We start from the raw sequence: 5,706 nt of genomic DNA on the forward strand, positions 1-5,706 counted from the left end.
CTATGGTCTCTTCAGGGTATATTCCCAGTCTTTCTTGATTTTTAAACCATACGATGTTCCTTTGTTCTATTCAGATGACAGCTTCTTGATCTAAGTTATGTTTTTCATGAGTACAATTAAGAGTTTTGGAATTCCCATTCTCAGTGTCAGCCATAATTTCTTCAGATCCACATGGTCAAATGCCTTTTGCTTCGTCAGTTGAAACATAGGCCCAGTAAGTGCTTACCTAGAGCACTCTGGTGGCTTAGTGGGTAAAGACTTGTGCTGCTAACCCAAAGGCACTCAATTAAAGTCTATTTCCTCTTCCGCGGGAGGAAGAAGGGCAGTCTCCTCTGGTGCATTTAAAACCTCTGGAAGCTTACTGGACAGTCAGCTATGAGTTGGTTCTGACTTGACTGTACGTAACAAGTGCTTACCAAGCAGTGATCATATAGTAAATAAGGAAGTTGCTTATCTATACAGAGCATATGTAATTCTAAGTAACAGAAGATACTTGCGAATAACTTGAGAACCCATTTTATTTTACTCTTTCTTCCATTTTCCATTCTAATTACACTCTGGTTCAGAATCTACTTTATAGAAACATTTCCACCTCAGAGTGCTTCCTGTGTTGCAGTTTTTATAGAAAATGAGGTCCTTGTATCTTGAACAAATATATTTTCTCTTGACTGGCAGGAGCCCTGGTAGCATAGTGCATAGCACATGGGGCTGCTAACCAAAAGATGAGCATTTTGAGTCTGTCAGCTGCTCTGAGGGAGGAAGCTAGGCAGTCTTCTCTGTTAAAGATTTACCATCACAGAAAACCAACGGAAGGTTGCTTCTGGGGTCTAACCCTAACCCTAATCCCATCTTGAGCAGTGAGAAGAAAATGAAGGCAAGACAGCTGTTTTCCTGTCCAAAATGTCACTGATTCTTCAAGGCAAAAATAATAGGTGCATATCGATCTTCTCCATTACTTTTCCACCCATCTCAGAGAATGACCCATCTTTCCGAGATGTATATTTTCTAATAAATTGCCTTTACTTTTTTCCTCCTTTACTTTTAAAAATGTACATATTTCTGAGATTTTTATTTGCTAGAGTAGGGTCAGGGTCCCAGCTCTGCCTCTTTCACAGTAAACAAACTAGGTAGTAACCATTCTTACTGGCCTGAGAAAGCACTGCTGAGCCTGCCACTAGCCCTGCCTGCCACTCCTGTTTGCTAACAGAATGCAGTTGGTAAAGTAAATTGCAGCTGAATCCCTGAAGGGCTTTAAATTAGGTTAGACTGGAATTTTTTTACTTTTTTTTCCCCCCCAAAGGAAGAGTTGTAGAAGACTGATCAGAAAGCACTACCACAATATCAGGACTGCCCATCATACATCAGACAGTTGTAAGATGAGGTGAGAAAGCAAGTTAGTATTAATTAGGCGAGGCAGGATGGTGGAGGTTAGTGGCAATAGAGAGTGCAAGAGGGGTTGAGAGGGAGAAACGAGAAGAATTGAGCCATAGTCTGGGCGAAAGAGTGAAGAAAGTAGTGAGGGGACCATTGATGGGCAGATGGAGTTCACAGATAAAACAGGACTGGAAAGGACCAGTGCCAGGTTTAACTTTAGACGTGCAGTCTGAGGGCCTGTCAGCAAGAATGAAGTTGTACTGAGTCTTTGGGGTCCTGCAGTGTTGAGACTTCCAGGAGATGGTTTGCAGTCAGGGAAGGATTCATGAAGTTGAGATAAGAAACAAAACAAGAGTTGTTAGCAGCCATCCAGCCAATGCCCATTCATAGCAATCTTGTGTACAGCAGAAACCATCCCCAGTCCTGTGCCATCCTAACGGTTTGTGCTGTGTTTAAGCCCATTATTGCATTCACAGTGTCAGTTTATCTCCTTGAAGGTCTTCTCTCCTTCACTGACTGCTCAACTTACCAAGCATAACCGGCCTTTCCTATAACATGCCCAAAGTATGAATGGTGTTTGTAAAATAGTCACAACTAGGATTTCTGGAAGAAGGCAGTGAATGGGTATCAGATGTTGCTGATACAGATTAAGGAAATGGAGAATAATAATATTATTACCGATTATTACACATTTTCCCCTTCCCCCTTGTCTCCTCCTGCATCCTACCCCACAGTATACCCCTTCATCCAGATTGTTGTCTTATATATAATGCCTGATCATATATTGCCTTCGGGCAGTACCTTAATCCAAGTGCAAGGCTTAGTATTGAAAGTGAAGGATTAAAACTTGGAAGATACGGCAGAACGTGAGAGTTTGTAAGACCTTGTATATAATGTTTTCAGTGAAGTCCTCAAATGAGATAGTTTCCTTTACTCAGCAAGCCCCAAGTGAAGGGTTGCTTTGATCATTGTATTGGAGTTATTCGATTGCAAGAAACAGAAACTAACTGAAGTAGTAGGTTAAATAGACAAAAGAAAAATTTTTGTGAGGACTAGAGAAGGATGGACAATCTCCTCCAGTATAATTAACTGCCTCTGAAAACCTGCTGGAGGGTCAGCTATGGGTTGGTTCCAACTCTAGAGTATACAACAAAACAACAGAATGTAGAAGGGACTGGAGAGGGAGACAACTAATGACAGTAGAGCATCACTGTGCTCCTTTCTGCTTCCCAGTCCATAGCCAGCCCCACAGTGTTTTAGGTTCATGATACTTCTGATGGGAATGGCAGCCATACACTGTGTCTCCATTTCCATATTCTTGGGGGGGGTAGAATTTATTTGTATATGACCTTGCCTGATCTGGTCATCTGTGATTGGTGGATAGGTGGGTTGTGGATATTAATAAAATACCCAAAGCCAGTAGGCTATCCCAGGATCGTGGATTGTAGCTGAAGAACAGTAGGGGTAGCTCTTATAAAATGGATCTGAAGCCAAACAAGTTCCTATCTCCCTAGAAAATGCAGTCATAGCAACAATTCAAGACAAGGCCCAGACTGCTTACAATGTAGTAGGAGACAAAAATAGAAGAACAAAAGGGAGAGGACTAATTGGGAGGTTGAGAAAATTAAGAGGTTTGGCTCTCAAGCTTTGTCTTTGAAAGTGAGTGATAGTTGCCAGCTATTGTAGTTTCCTAGTGCTGCTGTAAAAGAAACACTGCAAGTGGGTGAATTTAGAGAACAAATTTGTTCTCTCAGTGTTTTTGTTATAGTCACTCATATTGACCCTGTGTAGAACTATCCCATAGGGTTTTGTAGGCTGCAGTTGTTAAGGAAGCAGATGACCAGGCCTTTCTCCTGTGGAGATCCTGGATGGTTTCAAGTTGCCAGTCTTATGGTTAGTAACCAAGCACTCTTGCTTATCTCTTAGTCTAGAAGTAACACTGAAATTTGTCCACCGTGAGTAATGTTGCTGGAGTTTGAAATCTGATTGCATAGTTTCCAGTGGTTAAGTGAGCCTTTTAGCATTGTACAGATTTAGCCCCTGAATCACTAAGAAAAGGCCTTCTGACTTGCTCCTGCAGCTGACTTGCTTCTGTACGTCTTGCACCCAGTTTCATATCTGGCCATTTCTTTGTAGGAGTAGCCCTATACCTGTGTTCCCAAGGCTCCTGAATCATTGTTGTACTGAAGAGCAACGATGTCAGTCTGGAGACTAAAGTGCACCTGACGCAGGCCATAGTCTTTGTAACTGCTTGCTATGCACCGAAGAGTAGGACAGTGACTAGGGATGATAGGGAATTGATGCCTTTGACTGTGGTGCTGGAGAAGAGTGTTGAATATACCATTGACTGCCAGGAGAACAAACAGGTTTGTCTTAGAGAGGGTGAAGCCAGCCTGCTCCTTGGAGGCAAGGATTCTGAGGCTTTGTCTGACATAACTTTGAGCATGTTGCAAGGAGGGACTGGTCCTTGGAGAGGGAAATCATGCTTGGAAAGTTGGAGGGAGAGAGGGAGACCATCAGTGAGATAGATTGGTATAGTGACTAGGATAATGAGGATAGGTGTGTTGGAAATAGAAAAGTTGGCACGGGATAGAGCAGGTTTCAGAGCTGTTGTACGTAGGGTTTCTGTGAGTCACAAGCAGTTTGATGGCACATAACAACAACTGTCAGTTTTGACTTGTGTTAAACTCATGTGTACAGAATAGAGTTTTCAAGGCAGTGTCTTTTTCAAAGCTGATAGTCAGAACTGTCTCCTGAGGCACCTCAAAGAGTAGGTTCAAAGAGCCAAGTAAGTGTTCAGCAAGTAGACAAGATTGTTTAACTATTTGCACCACCCAGAGATGCCTCCTAGAATCAGAAAGTCCTTCTAATCTGTCTGTGTCACTCCTGCCCCCAATTCACTACCTCCTTGCATTGTAGCATAATACACCAATAGACTCCAAGGCCCAAGGTTTTGCCTGTTTTGTATCTAACATATGATTCATTGTTGTTAATAGGTGCCTTCTAGTTAGTTCCAGAGTATGATAGTGACTCATGTATGCAGATCTGAAGTGCTCCCTAGGCTTTTCAAGACTGTGACTTTTTGGTAGTTGATTGACCAGGCTTATCTTCCGAGGTACCACTGGGTGGATTTCAAATGCTAACCTTGCCAAAGATTATTTTGCTGAACTATTTTTGCACCATCTACTGACCTCCTCAAACCTCATCTTACTGCTATTAAGTTGGAACCAACACATAACTGACCCTCTGTCGGGTTTTCAAGGCTAGAAATCACATGGGACGTGATCTCTTTCCTTCAGAGCCACTGGTTGGATTTGAACTGCCATAGAAGCTTGGCCTTTGGGTTAGCACTGCTGCACCACTAAAGCGCCCTTCAAATATCACCTGGTACATTATAATCAACAACCAAAAAGCCCTCATTACCATTGAGTCAATTCTGACTTATGGGAATCCCCTACGGTATAGTAGAACAGCCCCATACTTTCCGAAGTCATAATCTTTATAGCAGGAGACTGTCATTTCTTTCTCCCATGGATTGATTGTCTGGTTAGTTTGAACCACCAACCTTTTGGTTATCATTCAAGTGCTTAATCACTGTGCCGAGAATTTACTAGCACATACAAAAGTATTTGTTGAATAAATGGATATTCAAGGGATTTGACCTTTAAATGACTGCAAAGTAAAGTTGAAGTATCACATAAACTTCAACGAGCAGTGTTTGAGGGATGAGATATCAAATCCTGGGAGGTGCCCAGGGGTTTTCTTACTCTTCTGCTCTTCCTCTTCTTCACGGAGGTCCTTGTCTGAGCCATAACACAGAACTGCTGTGCACATCGAGTTTGGCTTTCATTATGGAGTCCTTTGCTTTTAAAAATTGTCATGAATCACTTTTCTTTATGGTTTCCTTGAAATGATTCAGTCTTTCTGAATCCAGTTCTATTTTAATACTTGTTATGTGAACATTTCCAGTATTCAGTATTTCTCTTTGGAATTATGTATTTATTAAAAGCTGAAGTCTAGGATTATAACTTTTTAAGCAATAAAATAGAAGGTGATTTTAGTTGTCAAAAGCCAACTAAATATGCCCTGTCACAGAGGTGAAGTGGAAGAGTAGGCGAAGCAGTCCACCTCTAAGCAGAGCACATCTGCATGGCTTCTCTGTGCCTTCCCTGATCTAAGGCAGAGGTGATGTTTGTTTATGTGAATGCTGTGGGAGGCTTTAGTGTTTACCTCTAGGTTTCTTTGTGTATGGATAAAGCAGTGAAGACATTTGTTAAAAGTACACATGATTTTAAAAAATTTTATTTTAATTTAAAATTTGTTGGCAGAGTG

Source organism: Elephantulus edwardii, unplaced genomic scaffold (assembly GCF_000299155.1).
Source record: "Elephantulus edwardii isolate Elephantulus edwardi_28Jun2011 unplaced genomic scaffold, EleEdw1.0 scaffold00045, whole genome shotgun sequence".
In the NCBI taxonomy this organism is placed as follows: Eukaryota; Metazoa; Chordata; class Mammalia; order Macroscelidea; family Macroscelididae; genus Elephantulus; species Elephantulus edwardii.